The sequence below is a fragment of the Bos indicus genome, chromosome 24 (genome assembly GCF_029378745.1).
Source record: "Bos indicus isolate NIAB-ARS_2022 breed Sahiwal x Tharparkar chromosome 24, NIAB-ARS_B.indTharparkar_mat_pri_1.0, whole genome shotgun sequence".
Taxonomy (NCBI): Eukaryota; Metazoa; Chordata; class Mammalia; order Artiodactyla; family Bovidae; genus Bos; species Bos indicus.
In genome coordinates, this window is record NC_091783.1 from 14,792,759 (window position 1) to 14,814,066 (window position 21,308).

General features: G+C 37.5%; 1 long non-coding RNA gene across 1 annotated transcript in view; it reads left to right on the forward strand.

Annotated features, from left to right (window-relative positions):
* LOC139179342 (uncharacterized) overlaps positions 1-21,308 on the forward strand; it is a 73,489-nt gene that overhangs the window by 39,321 nt on the left and 12,860 nt on the right. The window contains exon 3 of the long non-coding RNA XR_011563717.1: positions 12,098-12,156. This is a non-coding gene — a long non-coding RNA (uncharacterized lncRNA). The remainder of the gene's footprint in view (positions 1-12,097; positions 12,157-21,308) is intronic.

Here is a 21,308-nt window from a genome sequence, read left to right on the forward strand (position 1 = left end):
AACTTGGAGTGAACCCCAAATTCAATTAATATGAATGAAGGAAAGGTTGGATTTTATTTTTGAGGCTGTAGGTGACAGGGTTTCTTTGGCTATGATCAAGATTTTTCTTTCTATTAAGTTGTTGGAAGAGTGCTCCTTTATTTAAATCTTGGATGCTGAATGTAACCATGATTATGATGCCAAAAAAGAAAGAGAAGTTGGATGGGAGTAGTCATTAGCACCTCTATGAGATGAAGCTTCAGGTAAAAATGGTGGGCTTGTGAACTCCCCTCAGCTGGAACATCACCTCCTACAGACCCAGAAACCACAGTTAGCTATTTCTAAAGAAAACCACAGGGAAAACCACTCAGTTTGACTGTCATGTTTTGGACCAAGATATAAAAGCAAACGATGTTGACAGTATGTTCATAAAGAAGTTCTATGGCAACAAACTACATATATATTTATTTCATCTTCTCACATCATTTGCTGACATGCAGACACAGCTTTAGACAGCCTGTTTGGCTAATTCAGGTCAAACCTGATGCATTTTCTCAGCAGGTTCTTTTGCATGAGTTAAGTGCAGCCAACGTTTCATCTGCATGTATTTGAGTTCTCCTGATTTCCATACCTACTGGGGGCTCTGAAGTGATGTCATTTTCCTAAGTTGATTCTTTTTTTCCTGACTGGACTTTTGCTGCTGCTTCCGTTGCTGTTGTAATTTGTTTGCTTCCTTCCAGATAGCTTCATGAGAGCAAAAGGACAGTCTTTTCTTAAACTGGACATGATTTTTTTTTTCTTATCTGAGACTTCTTTGTAGCTCTTTCCAAATTTTAATGAAAATAATTCTCTTAAGTGAACAAGTATATGCACCAATGTTTGAAAGACAGACTAGGAAGGAAGATATTTCTATCTTTGTAAACCAAAAACTTTTCATGTGTTTTTTGAATATATCAAAATGTATGGATTTTTCCCAAATGGTAACATTACTTTAAATGGTACAGCTCCTATTCTCCAACATTTTATTCGACTATTCATTATTTACTCATAGCACTCAATTTTCCTTCCTTTATACTATGAATTTTATAATGTTCAGAAGCTCAGGAACTACTTTCTTTTAGTCAAATGTTTTACTACTTGAAAATGTCACTGTGTAGATAATTCACAATAAGATCAACTCATGAATATTCAGGATATATTTTGAGTGCTGTATTACTCACTTAATGCTCTTTTACTGGCTGGATCACCCATATTCCTGATTACTTTCTCCCATTAAACCCTTAATTGCTATTTAAACCAGGCAATTTTTCATCCTAACTCTTGCCCAGTCTAGTGTCCTGCTATTGCCACTTGATATTAGATATGACATAATTCTCTCTCATTTTTGAAATTTGTGTGTGATTTATTTCTTGCTCTGCTTTTCAAATCAAGATGTTCTATTTTTTTTTAAATTCTTTAGCCACAATTTTCCAAAAGAGAACTTCTGAGCTGTTCCTGGAAAATAGATTCTAATATAAAAGTTCTATAACATTCCCCCTTCATATGAAAAGATCTCAATATAATCACTCAAAACTCTTCATTTCTCAATTTACAGCAAAGTATTATATACTTATATCAATAATCTCAGATATGCAGATGATACCACCCTTATGGCAGAAAGTGAAGAGGAACTAAAGAGCCTCTTGATTAAAGTGAAAGAGGAGAGTGAAAAAGTTGGCTTAAAGCTCAACATTCAGAAAACTAAGATCATGGCATCTAGTCCCATCACTTCATTGGCAAATAGATGGGGAAACAGTGGAAACAGTGTCAGACTTTATTTTTCTGGGCTCCAAAATCACTGCAGATGGTGATTGGAGCCATGAAATTAAAAGATGCTTACTCCTCGGAAGGAAAGTTATGACCAACCTAGACAGCATATTAAAAAGCAGAAACATTACTTTGCTAACAAAGGTCCATCTAATCAAGGCTATAGTTTTTCCAGTGGTCATGTATGGATGTGAGAGTTGCACTATGAAGAAAGCTGAGTGCCAAAGAATTGATGCTTTTGAACTGCGGTGTTGGAGAAGACTCCTGAGAGTCCCTGTACTGCAAGGAGATCCAACCAGTCCATCCTAAAGATCAGTCCTGGGTGTTCATTGGAAGGACTGATGTTGAAGCTGAAACTCCAATACTTTGGCCACCTGATGTGAAGAACTGACTCATTTGAAAAGACCCTGATCCTGGGAAAGATTGAGGGTAAGAAGAAAAGGGGATGACAGAGGATGAGATGGTTGGATGCCATCACCAACTCAAAGGACATGGGTTTGGGTGGACTCTGGGATTTGGTGATGGACAGGGAGGCCTGGCGTGCTGTGGTTCATGGGATCACAAAGAGTTGGACATAACTGAGTGAATGAACTGATCTGAACTGATTATATACTTGGATATTTGTTATGTTTCTCACACCAGGTATACATCTCGCACCAGGTATAGGTGCATAATCTGGAGCTGCTTTTTATTCTTTAGGAGGTCCTAGGAGCTAGTAAACTTCTTACTTAGAATTTATATTCCTCCCTAATCACTCCCCTATCCAACTTTTGTTATGTGGTTTCTTGCTAACTAGTTATTGAAGCTGTAAAAAGTCTTTATTAAATGTTGGCAGAAATGCAACGTCATTAATATTTTCTTGTTTAGGTTTTGACTAATGTTTTCAAAAGAGTATATAAACTGTTTTGATATAAAGTAATGTTCAATAGTTGAAATTGACTGTCAACTGCTTGGTGAATGGGAAGTTTACTTTACCCCATAAAGTTTAATGTTTTATCATATAGAATTTCCCATACTCAATCTATTTTGATCCATGAAAATATGCTAAAATTTATATTTTGACTTTGAAATTATTTGAATTAATATGTGCACACTACTTGAATACTCAGTCAGTTCAGTTCAGACACCAAGTCGTGTCCAATTCTTTGTGACCCCATGGACTGCAGCATGCCAAGCTTTCCTGTCCATCACCAATTCCTGGAGCTTGCTTAAACTCATGTCCATCAAGTTGGTGATGCCATCCAACTATCTTATCCTCTGTCATCCCCTTCTCCTCCTGCTTTCAATCTTTCCCAGAATCAGGGTCTTTTCAAATGAGTCAACTCTTCACATCAGGTAGCCAAAATATTAGAGTTTCAGCTTCAACATCAGTCCTTCCAATGAACACTCAGGACTGATTTCCTTTAGGATGGACTGATTAGATCTCCTTGCAGTCCAAGGGACTCTCAAGAGTCTTCTCCAACACCACAGTTCAAAAGCATCAATTCTTCAGCGCTCAACTTTCCTTATAGTCCAACTCTTACATCCATACATGACCACTGGAAAAACTATAGCCTTGATTAGATGGACCTTTGTTAGCAAAGTAATGTTTCTGCTTTTTAATATGCTGTCTAGTTGGTCATAACTTTCCTTCCAAAGAGTAAGTGTCTTTTAATTTCATGGCTGCAATCACCATCTGCAGTGATTTTGGAGTCCCCCCCACCAAAAATAAAAAACAAAGTCAGCCACTGTTTCCACTGTTTCCCCATCTATTTGCCCTACTACTACTTGAATAATTAAGGTAATTGCCTTATATAAGAATACAACATATTCCCATTTTCTCTGTATCTGATTTTAATTCTTATTTTTTATTTTCAATTCTGAAGGAAAGTGTTTGCTACATTGCTTGACAGGTTAGGTAATTCTGGTCCAGTGGGATGGTCATGCCTGGATAATCTATAATGCGATTATAAGGGAATGCCAACTGCAGGGAACTGGGCTAACTGTCTTACCCCATATTACAATGAAAACAGCCCCAATTGAGGTAATGCATTATATAAAGGTATATCTTACTTTCAATTTTGTGGGGATAGTTTTTTTGGGGTGTATGAAGTCATTGTTGTTGTTAGTGCTAAGTTGCTAAGTCGTGTCCAACTCTTTGTGACACTACAGACAGTAGCCCTCTAGACTCCTCTGTCCATCAGATTTCCCAAGCAAGAATAAAATAATACTGGAGTGGGTTGCAATTTCCTTCTCCAGGAGATTTTCTCAACCCAAGGATTGAAACTGCGTCTTCTGCATTGGCAGACAGGTTCTATACCACTGAGCCACCAGGGAAGCCCTCTATGAAGTCATTAGACTGTAGCAATTTTGGAGCCAAACAGACCTGGGATTTGGCCCAGAAGTATCATCTCTTTGATATTTGTCTTTGAGCTAGTTAATCTCTCCATGCCTAAGTTATTCCATCTATTGAACATGGATAATAATATTTATAGATAAGAGTTAGCCTGTTCAAGTCTGATCATTTGCAAAGCAGTTGACGGCCCTCAAAGCTCCATGGCAACCAGTTTTGCACCAATGCTATATAGCTACATCTAGATCCCAACCATCATATTCATTGTGTCATATTAGGGACTGGTGCTTCTTCAACCAAAGAAGCTCCATGTAGGTCCAGCCACTATCTTGACACAGTACATCATTAAAATTACAAGGCTTGTATCACACCAGATCACACCAAGCGAGGGGGACTGCTTCTCTCCAGAATCTTAAACATTCAGCTTCCAAAAAGGGTTATCCTAAAATAATACCATTTCATAATTTTATTTGTATCTTGGCTCCAAATGAAGGCAGCAGAGAGGGATTCCTAAACATGTAGCTTATAAAAAACAGCCAGGAAGGTTGGATCTCTCAGCCTAACTGTCTTTTCAGGCTGTATGTAATGCAATGGTGAAGGCATATATGCACACCTACTTCTACTTTAGTCTTTATGACTTTTCCCCAAAGAAAGATGTTCCAGTAGTTTCAAACAAAATCTTAATTATCCAAAGTTACTTTCTTTAGTGTTTAAATTCATCAGATACATCTGTGTCACTTTTGCTGTCTCGCATACAGGGTTATTGTTACCATCTTTCTAAATTCCATATATATGCGTTAGTATACTGTATTGGAGGAGAAGGCAATGGCACCCCACTCCAGTACTCTTGCCTGGAAAATCCCATGGATGAAGGAGCCTGGTAGGCTGCAGTCCATGGGGTCATGAAGAGTTGGACACTACTGAGAGACTTCACTTTCACTTTTCACTTTCATGCATTGGAGAAGGAAATGGCAACCCACTCCAGTGTTCTTGCCTGGAGAATCCCAGGGACGGGGGAGCCTGGTGGGCTGCCGTCTATGGGGTTGCACAGAGTCGGACACGACTGAAGCAACTTAGCAGCAGCAGCATACTGTATGAGTGTTTTTCTTTCTGGTTTACTTCACTCTGTATAATAGGCTCCAGTTTCATCCACCTCATTAGAACTGACTCAAATGTATTCTTTTTAATGGCTGAGTAATACTTCATTGTGTATATGTACCACAGCTTTCTTATCCATTCATCTGCTGATGGACATCTAGGTTGCTTCCATGTCCTGGCTATTATAAACAGTGCTGCGATGAACATTGGGGTACACGTATCTCTTTCAATTCTGGTTTCCTCGGTGTGTATGCCCAGCAGTGGGATTGCTGGGTCGTATGGCAGTTCTATTTCCAGTTTTTTAAGGAATCTCCACACTGTTCTCCATAGTGGCTGTACTAGTTTGCATTCCTACCAACAGTGTAAGAGGGTTCCCTTTTCTCCACACCCTCTCCAGCATTTATTTCTTGTAGACTTTTGGATAGCAGCCATTCTGACTGGTGTGAAATGGTACCTCATTGTGGTTTTGATTTGCATTTCTCTGATAATGAGTGATGTTGAGTATCTTTTCATATGTTTGTTAGCCATCTGTATGTCTTCTTTGGAGAAATGTCTGTTTAGTTCTTTGGCCCATTTTTTGGTTGGGTCATTTATTTTTCTGAAATTGAGTTGTAGGAGTTGCTTGTATATTTTTGAGATTAGTTGTTTGTCAGTTGCTTCATTTGCTATTATTTTCTCCCATTCTGAAGGCTGTCTTTTCACCTTGCTTATAGTTTCCTTTGTTGTGCAGAAGCTTTTAATTTTGAGGCAGCAAAAGAGACACAGATATAAAGAATAGTCTTTTGGACTCCGTGGGAGAGGGAGAGGGTGGGATGATTTGGGAGAATGGCATTGAAACATGTATAATATCATATATGAAATGAATCGCCAGTCCAGGTTCGATGCACGATACAGGATGCTTGGGGCTGGTGCACGGGGATGACCCAGAGGGATAGCACGGGGAGGGAGGTGGGAGGGGGGTTCAGGATGGGGAACACATATACACCCATGGCTGATTCATGTTGATGTATGGCAAAACCAATACAATATTGTAAAGTAACTAGCCTCCACGGAGAAGGCAATGGCACCCCACTCCAGTACTCTTGCCTGGAAAATCCCATAGACGGAGGAGCCTGTTGGGCTGCAGTCCATGGGGTTGCTAAGAGTCGGACACGACTGAGCGACTTCATTTTCACTTTTTACTTTCATGCGTTGGAGAAGGAACTGGCAACCCACTCCATTGTTCTTGCCTGGAGAATCCCAGGGATGGGGGAGCTTGGTGGGCTGCCGTCTATGGGGTCGCACAGAGTCAGACACGACCGAAGCAACTTAGCAGCAGCAGCAGCAACTAGCCTCCAATTAAAATAAATTTATATTAAAAAATAACATCAGTCATAATAACATACATAGGAATAAAGTAAATAATGGAAACAAAATACTTGTATACTGAAAAATGTTTAATATTAATAAAAGAAATTAAAGAAACAAAGAAGGATACCCAATGTTCATGAATTGGAAGAATAAAGAAAAATATTGTTAAAGTGACTACACTATCCAAATCAAATGGAAAAGATCAGCAATCAAGGGAAATATATATAGTTAATTTATAAGCGGTTCATGGAAAAGGAATATAAGTGACTTGAAACATGTGAAAAGATCCCCAGACAGCATTTCTGACAATAACTATCAACATCATCATTTAAATACATAAAATAATTGACTCAATAATTCTACTTCTTAGAACTAATACAGAAAAAATTTTTTTAATTTCATTACAGAATTATTAAACATAGAAAAAACTGAAGAATTAATGAATATAACAAGATGCATCAATTTTAGTCTAGCCGTGTGAAAGAGTTAAGTAGTTAACTAACTAGATTGAGTTAGAGTCTATGTAAACTGGCATGTAAATATCTCCAGGAGGTTGTGCAGTAAAATAAAAAACTTCTATACTGAAACAGAAATATAAACACATAAATGAAAAAAAAAATTCATCAGATAATTGCACAATTATCCACTTTGTTTAGACTATGTAGGTATCCTGGCTCAACTCCATTAACCAACTGCTGCTGCTGTTGCTAAGTCGTTTCAGTCGTGTCCGACTCTGTGCAACCCCGTAGATGGCAGCCCACCAGGCTCCTCTGTCCATGGGATTCTCCAGGGAAGAACACTGGAGTGGGTTGCCATTTCCTCCTCCAATGCATGAAAGTGAAAAGTTAAAGTGAAGTCACTCAGTCGTGTCTGACTCTTAGCGATCCCATGGACTGCAGCCTACCAGGCTCCTCCGTCCATGGGATTTTCCAGGCAAGAGTACTGCAGTGGGTAGGAGATAGTGCCTATGTTGATATTTCTGTTTTCAACTCTAAGGCTTGTATATAACATTAATGTCTGCTATCCTCATTAAGAGTCATCAAAGCAATGTTCACTGCAACCAGCAAATAAACATTTACTCTTTGGCTTCCAGCTTGAAGAGGTATTGTTTCTATGTTGGAGGAAGAGAGGCAAATGTCCCTATTAATACTAGAAGACATTCCATATAGAATTTGAGCATTGCTATATGTATTGTATTGGGGCTTCCCTGGCGGCTCAGAGGTTAAAGCGTCTGCCTGGAATTCAGGAGACCTGGGTTCGATCCCTGGATTGGGAAGATCCCTTGGAGAAGGAAATGGCAACCCACTCCAGTACTCTTGCCTGGAGAATCCCATGGAGGGAGGAGCCTGGTAGGCTACAGTCCATGGGGTTGCAAAGAGTCGGACACGACTGAGCGACTTCACTTTCACTTTTCACTTTCATATGTATTGTATGTACAGGTAATTGTATCTCAGGCTTTGTTTCTAATGGGTCATAATTTCAAACTCTTTCAGTTGGAATTAATTATGCTCTTCCCTCACTGAAATCTCCTCACCCTAGTTCTTGATATGACCTAGACTAGCAGATGCCAGCATCAGTGGCTTTAGCTGACCCATTGGTGAGACTTGATTTCTAGTATGTGGATACGCTAGGTAACTTACAAGCTGATGGCCTCATTTTTGCTACATAGCAAACTTTATCTCCTCTGGGATTATATCTCTGCCTAGAACTTCAGCTTGGATAAGGTTGCCTCACCATGCAATGGGGGAATCTTGTGCTCAGGATGGCATTATAGAAGGATTGTGGGCTTTGGAGTCCGAATCCATTTTATGTCCTGTGTAAGTTACTTGAATTTCTTGATTATCATGTTCCTTATTTGGAAAATATAACACACATCTCACATTCTGTGAAGGTTAAACGGGGTTAAAGAACAAGAAGGAGGAATCACAGAGCTTGGCATCTTTTGGCATCCTATTATTGATATTTCACTGGTGTTCAGTCTCTCAGTTATGTCTGGCTCTTCATGACCCCATGAACACCAAGCATGCCAAAAGTCCCTATCTGTCATGATCTCCAAGAGTGTGCTCAAACGGATATCCATTCAGTCGATAACACCCTCCAACCAACTCATCCTCTGCTGCCTCCATCTCCTCTTGCCTCAATCTTTCCCCACATCAGGGTCTTTTTAAATGAGTCAGCTCGCTCCAACAGGCGGCCAAAATATTGGAGCTTCAGTTTCAGCCTCAGTCCTTCCAGTGAATTTCAGGGTTTATTTCCTTTAGGACTGACTGGTTTGATCCCCTTGCTGTCCAAGGGATTTTCAACACTGTTCTCCAGCACCACAGTTCAAGAGCATCAGTTCTTCAGTGCTCAGCTTTCTTATGGTCCAATTCTCACATCTGTACATGACAACTGGAAAAACCATAGCTTTGACTACATGGCCCTTTGTTGGCAAAGTGATGTCTCTGCTTTTTAATACACTGTAAAGATTTGTCATAGTTTTTCTTCCAAAGAGCAAGTATCTTTTGTGGCTGCAGTCACTGTTCACAGTGACTTTGGAGCCAAAGAAAATAACACCTGCTACTGTTACCATTTTTTCTCCATCTATTAGCCATGCTCTTAGCTTCTTGAATGCAGAGTTTTAAGCCAGCTTTTTCACTCTCTTCTTTCACCTTAAGATGCTCTTCAGTTCCTCTTCACTTTTTCCCATAAGGGTGGTGTCATCTGCATATCTGATTGTTGATATTTGTCCTGGCAATCTTAATTCCAGCTTGTGATTCATCTAGCCTGACATCAGTCTGCATATAAGTTAAATAAGCAGGATATGATAATATATATCCTTAATGTATACCATTCCCAATTTTGAACCAGTTCTTTGTTCCATGTTCAGTTCTAAAGTTTGCTTCTTGACCTGCATACAGGTTTCTCAGGAGGCAGGTAAGGTGGTCTGGTACTCCCATATCTTTAGGAATTTTCCACACTTTGCTGTGATCCACACAGTCAAAGTCTTTAGAGTAGTCACTGAAGCAGAAACAAATGTTTCTCTGGAATTCTCTTACTTTCCCCCTGACCTAACAAACGTTGGGAATTTGATCTCTGGTTCCTCTGCCTTTTCTAAATTCGGCTTGTACATCTGGAATTTCTCAGTTCACGTACTGTTGAAGCCTAACTTGAATGATTTTTGAGCATTTCCTTGTTAGTGTGTAAAGTGAGAGCAATTGTGTGATAATTTGAACATTGTTTGGCATTGGCCTTGTTTGGGATTGGAATGAAAATTGACTTCTTGTGCCTTCTGCTGAGTTTTCCAAATTTGCTGACATATTGAATACAGCACTTTAATAGCATCATTTTTAGCATTTGAAATACCTCAGCTGGAATTCCATCAAGTCCACTAGCTTTGTTCGTAGTAATGTGTTCTAAATCCCACTTGAATTCATACTCCAGGATGTCTAGTTCTTGGTGAGTGACCACACCACTGTAGTGATCTGGGTCAAGACTTTTTTTGAATAGTTCTGTGTATTCTTGCCAACTCTTCTTAATCTCTTCTGCTTCTGCTAGGTCCACACCATTTCTGTCCTTTATTGTGCCCATCTTTGCCTGAAATGTTCCCTCAATATCTCTAATTTCTTGGATAAAGCTCTGGTCTTTCCCATTCTATTGTTTCCCTCTATTTCTTTGCATTGCTCACTTAAGGAGGCTTTCTTATATCTCCTTGCTATTCTTTGGAATTCTGCATTCAGTTGGGTACACCTTTCCTTTTCTCCTTTGTCTTTTGTTTGTCTTCTTTCCCCAAGTATATGTAAGGTGTCCTCAGGCAACCATTTTGCCATCTTGTTTTTCTTTTTCTTGTGGATGGTTTTGGTCACTGCCTCCTCTACAACGTCATGAACATCTGTCCATAGTTCTTCAGGTACTCTGTCTATCAGATCTAATCCCTTGAATCTATTTGTCACTTCCACTGTATAGTCATAGGGGATTTGATTTAGGTCGTACCTGAATGGCCTAGTGCTTTTCTTTACTTTCTTCAATTTAAGTCTGAATTTGGCAATAAGGAGATCATGACCTGAGCCGTAGTCAGCTCCCAGTATTTTTTCTTTCCTTTCTTTCTTTTTTTTTTTTTTTTGCTGTGTAGAGCTTCTCCATGTTCAGCTGCAAAATATATAGTCTATCTGATTTTGGTATTGACCATCTGGTGATTTCCATGTATTGAGTATTCTCTTGTGTTCTTGGAAGTGGGCCTTTGCTATGACCAGTTTGTTCTCTTGGCAAACTCCATTAGCCTTTGTCTCTTTCATCTTGTACTCCAAGGCCAAGCTTGCCTGTTACTCCAGGTATCCTTTGACTTCCTACTTTTGCCTTCCAGTCCTCTGTAATGAAAAGGACATCATTTCTGGTGTTAGTTCTAGAAGGTCTTGTAGGTCTTTGTAGAACCATTCAACTTTAGCTTCTTCGACATTAGTCATTGCGGCACAGACTTGAATTACTCTGATGTTGAATGGTTTGCCTGGGAAACGCATGGAGAGCATTCTGTCATTTTGCGATTGCACTCAAGTACTGCATTTCAGACTTTTGTTGATTATGCAGGGTATTCCATTTCTTCTAAGGGATTCTTGCCCACAGTAGTAGATATAATGGTCATCTGAATTAAGTTCTCTCTTTCCTGTCCATTTTATTTCACTGAATCCTAAAATGTTGATGCTCATTCTTGTCATTTCCTATTTGATCACATCTAATGTACCTTGATTCATGGACTTAACATTCTGTGTTCCTATACAGTATTATTCTTTTCAGCATAGAACTTTACTTTCACTACCAGGCACATCCTCACCTGGGCATCATTTCCACTTTGGCTCAGCCTCTTCATTCTCTCTGGAGTTATTTCTCCATTCCTCCCCAGTAACATATTGGACACCTGTCAACCTGGGGGGCTCATCTTCCAATGTCATATCCTTGACATTGTTTGTCAAATGTTTGTCTTTTCATACTGTTAATGTTTTGTCTTTTCATACCGTTCAGTATTCTTGTTCAAGGCAAGACTTCTGAAGTGGCTTGCCATTCCCTTCTCCAGCAGACCATATTTTGTCAACTCTTCACCATGACCTGTCTGTTCTGTGGATTGCTCTGCAGGACATGGCTCATAGTTTCATTGAGTTACACAAGGCTGTGAGCCATGTGATCATCTTGGTTAATTTTCTGTGATTACTGACATGGTTTTGAAATAATGGATTTAATATTTGGAAACATATCTGCTTAGCTTCAAAATTACTGATTTCTGCCATAATGTCTTTCCCCCTCCAACTCTGGACTCCCAAGTTATTGAGTGATGTTTATTTCCTAGCTTAAGTGCCTATAACATAATGAACACTGAATAAAGGGATGGATGGATTCATGGACAGAAGGGCAAATAGAAGGATACCTGATCAAAATCAATCCACTGTATTCCCTTTAGAGCACAGCCTGTTGGCCTTATGCCTTTCCTTAGAAAGACTGAAATCTCCATGAATTAATTTCTCATTACCCCATCTTTTTCCTTTTCCTGCATGGTTCCTGCAGTTCCTTGTCTTGAAACAGTGTGGATCATAACACATTGTGGGAATTGTCTGGCGATGAAGGTAATCCTCTATCTTTAACTACAAAGATCTGGCACTATAGACAATTCATGATTATCTTGACTAGAAAAACTTAAAAAAGTTAATCATGGTTAAGACATGTGGTATTTTTGATCAGCTAATATCCTTTAAGACAAACCCGAAGAGCAGGCCATAGGAGTAACTTTATTTTAATATATGAACAAATGGGCTTTACAGCCATACAGTGACAGCATACAGATCAATGCAATATTTTTGTTAGAATATTTAAAGTTATAAGAAGGAAAGAGAATATAAGATATTCTAAAGTCTTTATATGTTGAATCGTGTTATAATTTTCTTATTTATTCTTTTACAACCAATGATAGAAGGTTTTATTATCCAACATCCCTAAGGTAAAAAGAACAGCTGTGATTTGCTGTCATCTACTGTACTCTTCTTGGCTATAATTGTGGCAGATGCCTTATGAACTTCTTTTCACTCAGCTGTCTAAAAAGGGAATGGTAGCAAAATATGATCTGAAAGGAGTTCCACTTCTGGTTGTACCTATGAAACTGTAAACTAAAAAACAGTATAAGAAGTATGTGATTATTATTATTATTATTTTTACTGAAATATTCACATACAATAAAATTCACCCATTTAGACTGTACAATTCAATGACTTTTATTATATTCATATATCATGCAAAATAGTATGTCACGGGACATTTTCATCACCCTAAAAAGAAATTCTGTACCCATTAACAGATATTCCCCAATGACTCCTCCTCAGGTACTTGGTGACCACTAATCTACTTTCTGTCTCTATGGATTTTCTTCTTATGAACATTTTATATGAATGAAATCATACATCATGTGTAGGTTCATCCATGTTGTACCATGTATCAATAATAAGTCCATATTTATTGCCAAATATTATTCTGTTATATACACATACAACATTTTGTTTATCCATGCATTGATTAACAAGCATTTGTTTTTCTTTTTCCATATTGGGGCCATTATGAGTTAAGCTACTGTGAACATTTGTATACATATTTTTGTGTGAAAATGTGCTTTCAACTATCTTGGAAATACACCTGGAAGTGGAATTCCTGGGTCATAGGCTAACTCTAGATATATCTTTCTGAGTAACAGACATTCCATTTTCCATTGTGGCCACACCATTTTACATTCCTTCTGGCAACGAATGAGTGTTCCAATTTCTCCACATTTCACAAACATGTTATTGTCCATCTCTTTTGTTACAATCATACTAGTGAAAAAGTACCATATTATGCTTTTGGTATATATTTTTTTAATGATTAAAGATATTTAGCATCTTTTCATGCACTTGTTTCAATTTGCATATGTACTTTGGAAAAATGTCTTCGATTGTATTGCTAGATTTTTAGTTGGGTTATTTATCTTTTTATTGTATAAATAGTTTTAAACACTCTTTACACATTTTGGATTTAGATCATTATCAGGTATAGAATTAGTAAGTATCTTCTTAGATTCTTTGTACTGTCTTTTCACTTTATTAATGGTTTCTCTTGAGGCACAACACTTTTTCATTTTGGTGAAGTCCAGCTTATCTATAGGTTGCTTATGCTTTTAATGTCATATTTAAGAAGGTATTATACTCCAAGGTCATAAGGATTTACTCTTATATTTTCTTTTAGGAATTTTATAGTTTTAGCTCTTACATTTAGATTTACAATATATTTTGAGTTAATTTTTATGTATGCTGTGAGGTAGTAGGTCCAAGTTCATTTTGTAATTACTAAAAGCACTACTCTTTCCCAATTGAATTATCTTGAAAATCATTGGTGTTAAATGTAAGATATTATTTCTTACCATAAATGTAAGAGTTTGATTCCTTTCTGTTGATCTCTATGTGTACCTTCATGCCAGTAAAAACTCTAATTACCTTAACTTTGCAGTAAATTTTGAAATACCAAAGTGTGAGTCCTTCATTTTTTCTTCTTTATCAAAATCGTTTGAGAAATTTTGGGTCCTTGAACTTCCATGCTACTTTAAGGGCTATCTTGTTAATTTCTGCAAAGAAGTCAGCTGGGATTTTGATGAGGATTGCCTTGAAATTGTAGGTCAATTTGGGGAGTATTTTCATCTTATCAATATAAAATGATTAAATATTTCAATCCATGAACACAGGATGTCTCTTCATTTACTTAAAATTTATTTCAACATTGCTTTGCAGTTTTCAGTGTAAAAGTCTTACATTTCTTTTGATACATATTACTAAATATTTTAATGTTTTTAATGCTATTGTAAAAGGAATTTTTTTCTTAATTTATTTTTTGGTTTAGTCATTGCTAATGTACAGAAGTCCAATGGATTTTTGTATGTTTGTCTTGTGTCTGGAAAACTTGTTTAAAAAATGTTTAATTAATCTAAAAGGCACCCCCTCCACCCACTTTGGGTTCCTGAAGATTTTGTATATACAAGATTATGTCATCTCCAAATAAAGATAGTTTTGCCTCTTTCTTTCTAAACTGGATGCTCCCTCCCCCCTTTTTTTTTCTTGTCTAATTCCTCTGGCCAGTAGCTCCAATACAACATTGAACAGAGTGATGAGAGTGGACATCCTTATTTTGTTCCTGAACTTAAGGGATAAGCTGTCATGGTTCCATAATTACTATGATGTAATTGTGAGTTTTTGTACTCATACTTGATCAGATTGAGAAAGAACCCTTTTATTGTTATTTTATTGAGAGTTTTTACCACAAAAGGGTATTGGATTTTTATTAAATTCTTTTTTAGCAGTGATTGAGATTATCATGGATTGTCTTGTCTTTAACATGGTTGTATTAAACTGATTGATTTTCATATGATAAACTAATCTTACACTCTTGGGAAAAATTTCACTTGTTCATTGTGTAGGAGGCTTTCTGTAGGTTACTGGATTTGGTTTGTTAGCATTTTGTTGAAGATCTTTACATCTATATTTATAATGAATATTACTTTGTAGTTTTCTTTCTTTCTGATGTCTTTGTTTGGATTAGGTAGTAAGTAATACTAGCTTCATAGAAAGCATTGGTATGTTTTCCCTCCTCATGTTTTTGCAAGAGTTGGAATGGGCTGCTGTTAATTCTTTAAGTGAAGTGAAGTGAAAGTCGTTCAGTCATGTCTGACTTTTTGCAACCCCATGGACTACACAGTCCATGGAACTCTCCAAGGATTTGGTAGAATTCACCAGTGACACCATCTAGGCTTGGACTTAACTTACTTTGTGGGAAGTTGTTTGATTACTGATTCGATCTCTTTATTTACTATAAGTCTATTCAGATTTTTTTCTTAAATCAATTTTAATAGTTTGCTTCTTTCTATGAATTTGATCATTTATCTTCATAAAAAGATTTTTTAAATAAAATTCAACATATTATTCCATAACACATTTTTAATAATGAAATAATTCTGTCTACTTAATGAATCACAGCCTTGTTTTGGCTAAAGGCCTTGTCTAACTCAGTGAAGCTATGAGCCATGCCTTTCAGGGCCACCCAAGACACACAGGTCATAGTGAAGAGTTCTGACAAAATATGGTTCACTGAAGGAGGAAATGGCAAAAGACTCCAGTATTCTTGCCATGAGAACTCCATGAACAGTATGAAAGGCAATAAGATATGACACTGGAAGATGAACCTGCCAGGTTGGAAGGTGTCCAATATGCTACTAGGGAGGAGTGGAGGGCAATAACTAAGAGTTCCAGAAAGAATGAAGTGGTTCGGCCAAAGCAGAAATGATGGTCGGTTGTGGATGTGTTTGGTGGTGAAAATAAAGTCTGATGCTGTAAAGAACAGTATTGCATAGGAACCTTGAATAGGTCCATGCATAGGTCCATGGATCAAGGTAAACTGGATTCAGTCAAGCATGAGATGGCAAAAGTGAATATCGAAATCTTAGGAATCAGTGAACTTAAATGGACATAAATGGGCGAATGAAATTCAGATGACCATAACTACTACTGTGAACAAGAATCCTTTAGAAGAAATGGAGGAGCCCTCAGAGTTAACAGAAGCATCCAAAATGCAGTACTTGGAGGTAATCTCAAAAATGACGGAATGATCTCATTTCGCTACCAAGGCAAATCATGGAAAAACACATTAATTCAAGTCTATGCCCCAACAACTAATGTTAAAGATGCTGAAGCTGACTAATTCTATGAAGACCTACAAGACCTCATAGAACTAACACCACAAAAGATGTCCTTTTCATCATAGGGGTTTGGAATACAAAAGTAAGACAAGAAACACCTGAAGAACAGGCAAATGTGGCCTTGGAGTATGAAATGAAGCGGGGCAAAGGCTAACAGACTTTTGTCAATAGAAAACACTGGTCATAGCAAGCACCCTTTCCAACAATACAAGAGACAATTCTACACATGGACATCACCAGATGGATTGACAGTGGCTCAAATCATGAGGTTCTTATTCCAAAATTCAGGCTTCACTTAAAGAAGGTAGGGAAAAGCAATATGTCATTCACATATGACCTAAATCAAATTCCTTATGATTACACAGTGTAGTTGATGAATAGATTCAAGTGATTAGATCTGGTAGACAGAGCATCTAAAGACTAAGGATGAAGGTTCATAATTTACAAGAAGCAGTGACTGAAAATATCCTCAAGAAGAAGAAATGCAAGAAGGCAAATGGTTGTCTGAGGAGACTGTACAAGCAGGTGAGGAAAGAAGAGAAGCAAAAGGCAAGAGAGAAAGGGAAAGATACACCCAACTGAATGAAGAGTTCTTGAGAATAACAAGGAGAAATAAGACCTTTTTACAAAAACAGTTCAAGGACATAGAGGAAAACAATAGACTGAGAAAGACTAGAGATCTCTTCAAGAAAATTGGAGATATCAAGGGAACATTACGTGAAAGGATGGGCACAGCAAAGGACGGAAATGGTAAGGACCTAACAGAAGCAGAAGAGATTAAGAAGAGGTGGCAAAAATACACAGAAGAACTATACAGAAAAGGTCTCAATGACCTGGATAACTATGGTGATGTGGTCATTCACCTACAGCCAGACAATTTGAAGTGTGAACTTAAGTGAGCTGTAGAAAGCATTGCTATGAAGAAAGCTAGTGAAGGTGATGGGATTTCAGCTGAGCTATTTAAAATTCTAAAAGATGATGCTGTTAAAGTTTTGGACTCAATATGTTAGCAACTTTGAAAAACTCGGCAGTCACAGGACTGGAAAAGGTCAGCTTTCATTCCAGTTTCCAAGAAGAGTAAGGCCAAACAATGTTTGAAATACATACAATTGTGCTCGTTTCACATGCTAGTAAGGTTATGTTAAAAAAAATTCTTCAAGCTAGTCCCCAGCAGAATGTGAACTGAGAACTCAGAGATGTACAACCTGGGTTTCAAAGAGGCAGAGATCAAATTGCTAGCATTCATTGATTCAGGGAGAAAGCAAGGGAATTCCAGAAAAACATCTATTTCTGTTTCACTGACTATGCTAAAGCTTCTTATTGTGTAGATCACAAAAATTATGGAAAATTCTTAAAGAGATGGGAATATCAGACCACCTTGCCTGCCTCCTGAGAAATCTGTATGCAGGTCAAAAAGCAACAGTTAAAAGTGGACATGGAACAACTGACTGGTTCCCAATTGGGAAAGGAGGATGGAAAAGCTGTATATTGTCACCCTGCTTATTTAACTTATCTGCAAAATGCTGGGCTGGATGAGTCACCAGCTGGAATTAAGATTGCTGGGAGAAATATCAATGCCTCAGATATGCAAATAATACCACACTACACAGATGACACCACCCTTATGGCAGAAAGTGAAGAATTAAAGAGCCTTTTGATGAAGGTGAAAGAAGAGAGTGAAAAAGTTGGCTTAAAGCTCAACATTCAGAAAACTAAGAACATGGCATCTGGTCCTGTCACTTCATGGCAAATATATGTGGAAACAGTGGAAACAGTGTCAGACTTTATTTTTTTGGGCTCCAAAATCACTGCGGATGGTGATTGCAGCCATGAAATTAAAAGACACTTACTCCTTGAAAGGAAAGTTACAACCAACCTAGACAGCAAGACAGCATATTGAAAAACAGAGATATTACTTTTTCAACAAATGTCCATCTACTCAAGGCTATTTTTCCAGTGGTCATGTATGGATGTGAGAGTTGGACTATAGAGAAATCTGAGCACAGAAGAATTGATGCTTTTGAACTGTGATGTTGGAGAAGACTCTTGAGAGTCCCTTGGACTGTAAGGATATCCAAACAGTCCATCCTAAAGGAAATCAGTCCTGAATATTCATTGGAAGGACTGATGTTGAAGCTGAAACTCTAATACTTTGGCCACCTGATGCGAAGAGCTAACTCATTTGAAAAGACCCTGATGCTGAGAAAGATTAAGGGCAGGAGGAGAAAGGGACGACAGAGAATGAGATGGTTGGATGGCATTACCGACTCAATGGACATGGGTTTGGGTGAACTCCAGGAGTTGGTGATGAACAGGGAGGTCTGGCATGCTGCAGTTTATGGGGTAGCAAAGAGTTGGACACCCCTGAGCAACTGAACTGAACCACACTAAGGGCAAAAAGTGAAGAGGAACTAAAGAACCTCTTGATGAGGGTGAAATAAGACAGTGAAAAAGCTGGCTTAAAACTCAATATTCAAAAAAACAGTAATTATGACATCTGGTCCCATCACTTCATGACAAATAAGAGGGGGAAAAAATGGAAGCAGTGACAGATTATTATTATTATTTGGTCTCCAAAATCACTTCAGATGGTGACTGAGGCCATGAAATTAAGAGATGCTTCCTCCTTAGAAGGAAAGCTATGACAAATCTAGACAGCATACTAAGAAGCAGAAACATCATTTTTCCAACAGAGATCCATATGGTAAAGCTATGCTTTTTCCAGTAGTCATGTACATATGTGAGAATTGGCCCATAAAGATGGCTGAGGGCTGAGGAATTGATGTTTTTGAATTGTGATGCTGGAGAATACTCTGGAGAGTCCCTTGTACAGCAAGAATATCTAACCATTCAACCCTAAAGGAAATAAGTACTGAATATTCATTGGAAAGCCTGATGCTGAAGTTGAAGCCCCAATACTTTGGCCACCAGATGTGAAGAGCCAACTCATTGGAACAGATCCTGATGCTGGGAAAGATTGAAGGTCAAAGGGGAAAGGGGCAGCAAAAGATAAAATGGGTAGATATCACCATCTATTCAAAGGACATGAATTTGAGCAGACTCTGGGATATACTGAAAGACAGAGAAGCCTGGCATGCTGCAGTCCATGGGGTTGCAAAGAGTTGGTCATGACTTCACATGTTGTTGAAAAACAACAACAAACATTTTTTAAAGGTGGTAGTATCTGCTATTTTATTACTGACTTCAGCAACTTCAGTCTTCTCTCCTTATTGGTCAGTTTAAAGTTTTATCAATTTTGTTTATACTGATCATTTTTAAAGTTCATGAGCAGGAAATACAAGGACTCTGTTGAATAGTCTTTCTGACTGATAGACTCCAATATGTTGTTTTTTTTTTTAAATACAAATTTATTTATTTTAATTGGAGGCTTATTACTTACAATATTGTATTGGTTTTGCCATACATCAACATGAATCTGCCACAGGTGTACATGTGTTCCCCATCCTGAACCCCCCTCCCACCTCCCTCCCCATACCATCCGTCTGCGTCATCCCAGTGCACCAGCCCCGAGCATCCTGTAGTTATCATCTTTAGCTAATTATTTTCCTAAAACAGCTCATTACTCATTATGGAAGCATTCTCTGGAAGTTAAGATGAAAACTTTCTAAAATGATACTTTCAATATACATTCCTTCTTTGGTGGTAAACGTCAGAAAGTTCTATAAAATGGACTTCCTTATATTCATCCCCCCACAATCTAATTTTGTAAAGTATAAAATATTTTATGTCATCACAAAATGCTAACAACATGGTCTTTTCTTGATTATCTGTTATTCACAATTGGATACACTTATGAAATGTGGAGTTGAATTACTTATTGTTTGTAGCACTAAAGACTTTAGTTGTGTTACCCTTCTGTCTTTTTTTTGTGGATTGAAGGGTCCCTAATCAGTCCAGTATCCCAGTCTATGCTATTGTATAAGGTCCTTAATCAGTCTATTAGATTATTTGAACCTTTTCCATTGATGTTTTCCCTCCTTTGAGGTGAAATGCCAGAATTTCATGCTGTATTCCAGGTGTGAATACACTACAGTTTTGTAACAAAAGAGGATAATCTTCCTTGTGTTGTGGAAAGGAGATTTCAAGCTATATGAAAACGGCAATTCATGAAGGTTTCAGGATGGTGGATTTGAAATATTTGGAAAGAAGAAATAAAAAATTTCCTATGTTATCCCAAGGACATAATGCCTCAAATAAAGACAAGAGAACACATCTTCCTCAAAATGGTTCTGTGATAAAGTTACACTTTTTTTTTTTTTTTTGGTGGGGAGTTTCTATGGCCCACAAAGCCTCTTTCTTCTGTCTGAGATCAGAATCTATTTTGAAGTGTGCATGCTCCATCATTCATCTTAGCATTCTTATTTGTGTGACTTCTGCTGCTCAGTAGCCAAATGGAAGATTAATCACAGAATTAGCATTTTCAAATCGCCAACAACCTCTTTTGCAGATGTGCAGTTATATTACTAAAGTCTGTTGTTTTGCCCTACATTTATTGTTAATAATTAATGTACATTTCTGGGCAAAATTATGTGCTATCACCATCTGGTTAATTTAATATAAATAGTCAAATCTAAAGCACTTTATTAAATATGTTGGAAGTAATCATCATTACTATAATGTAGCAAGCATCATGTTTTTTCACTAAAAGATGTCAGAAAATAGAACAATTCACCATATGTCAGATTAGTTACTGTTACTACAAATTCATTTTTTAAAAAACCTCATTCCTTGTATTATGTAGTCAGTGTCAAAATTAAAAGAATGCAAAGTTCATAGATTAAATGGTAAGCTATATACAGTCTATTGAATTTTCAGTAAAGAGCTTGGGTAATAAAAGTAAATTATACCAAATAGGTTAAGAGAAATTATTTTCCAGGTCTTCATATTAGTCTTCCACTGAATATCAAATGAAAATTCTGGAGAGTAACAAGAATATAATTATTTGGTATTTTTCTTTTTGAAACTGTCAATGGAAAACAAATTATATGAGGC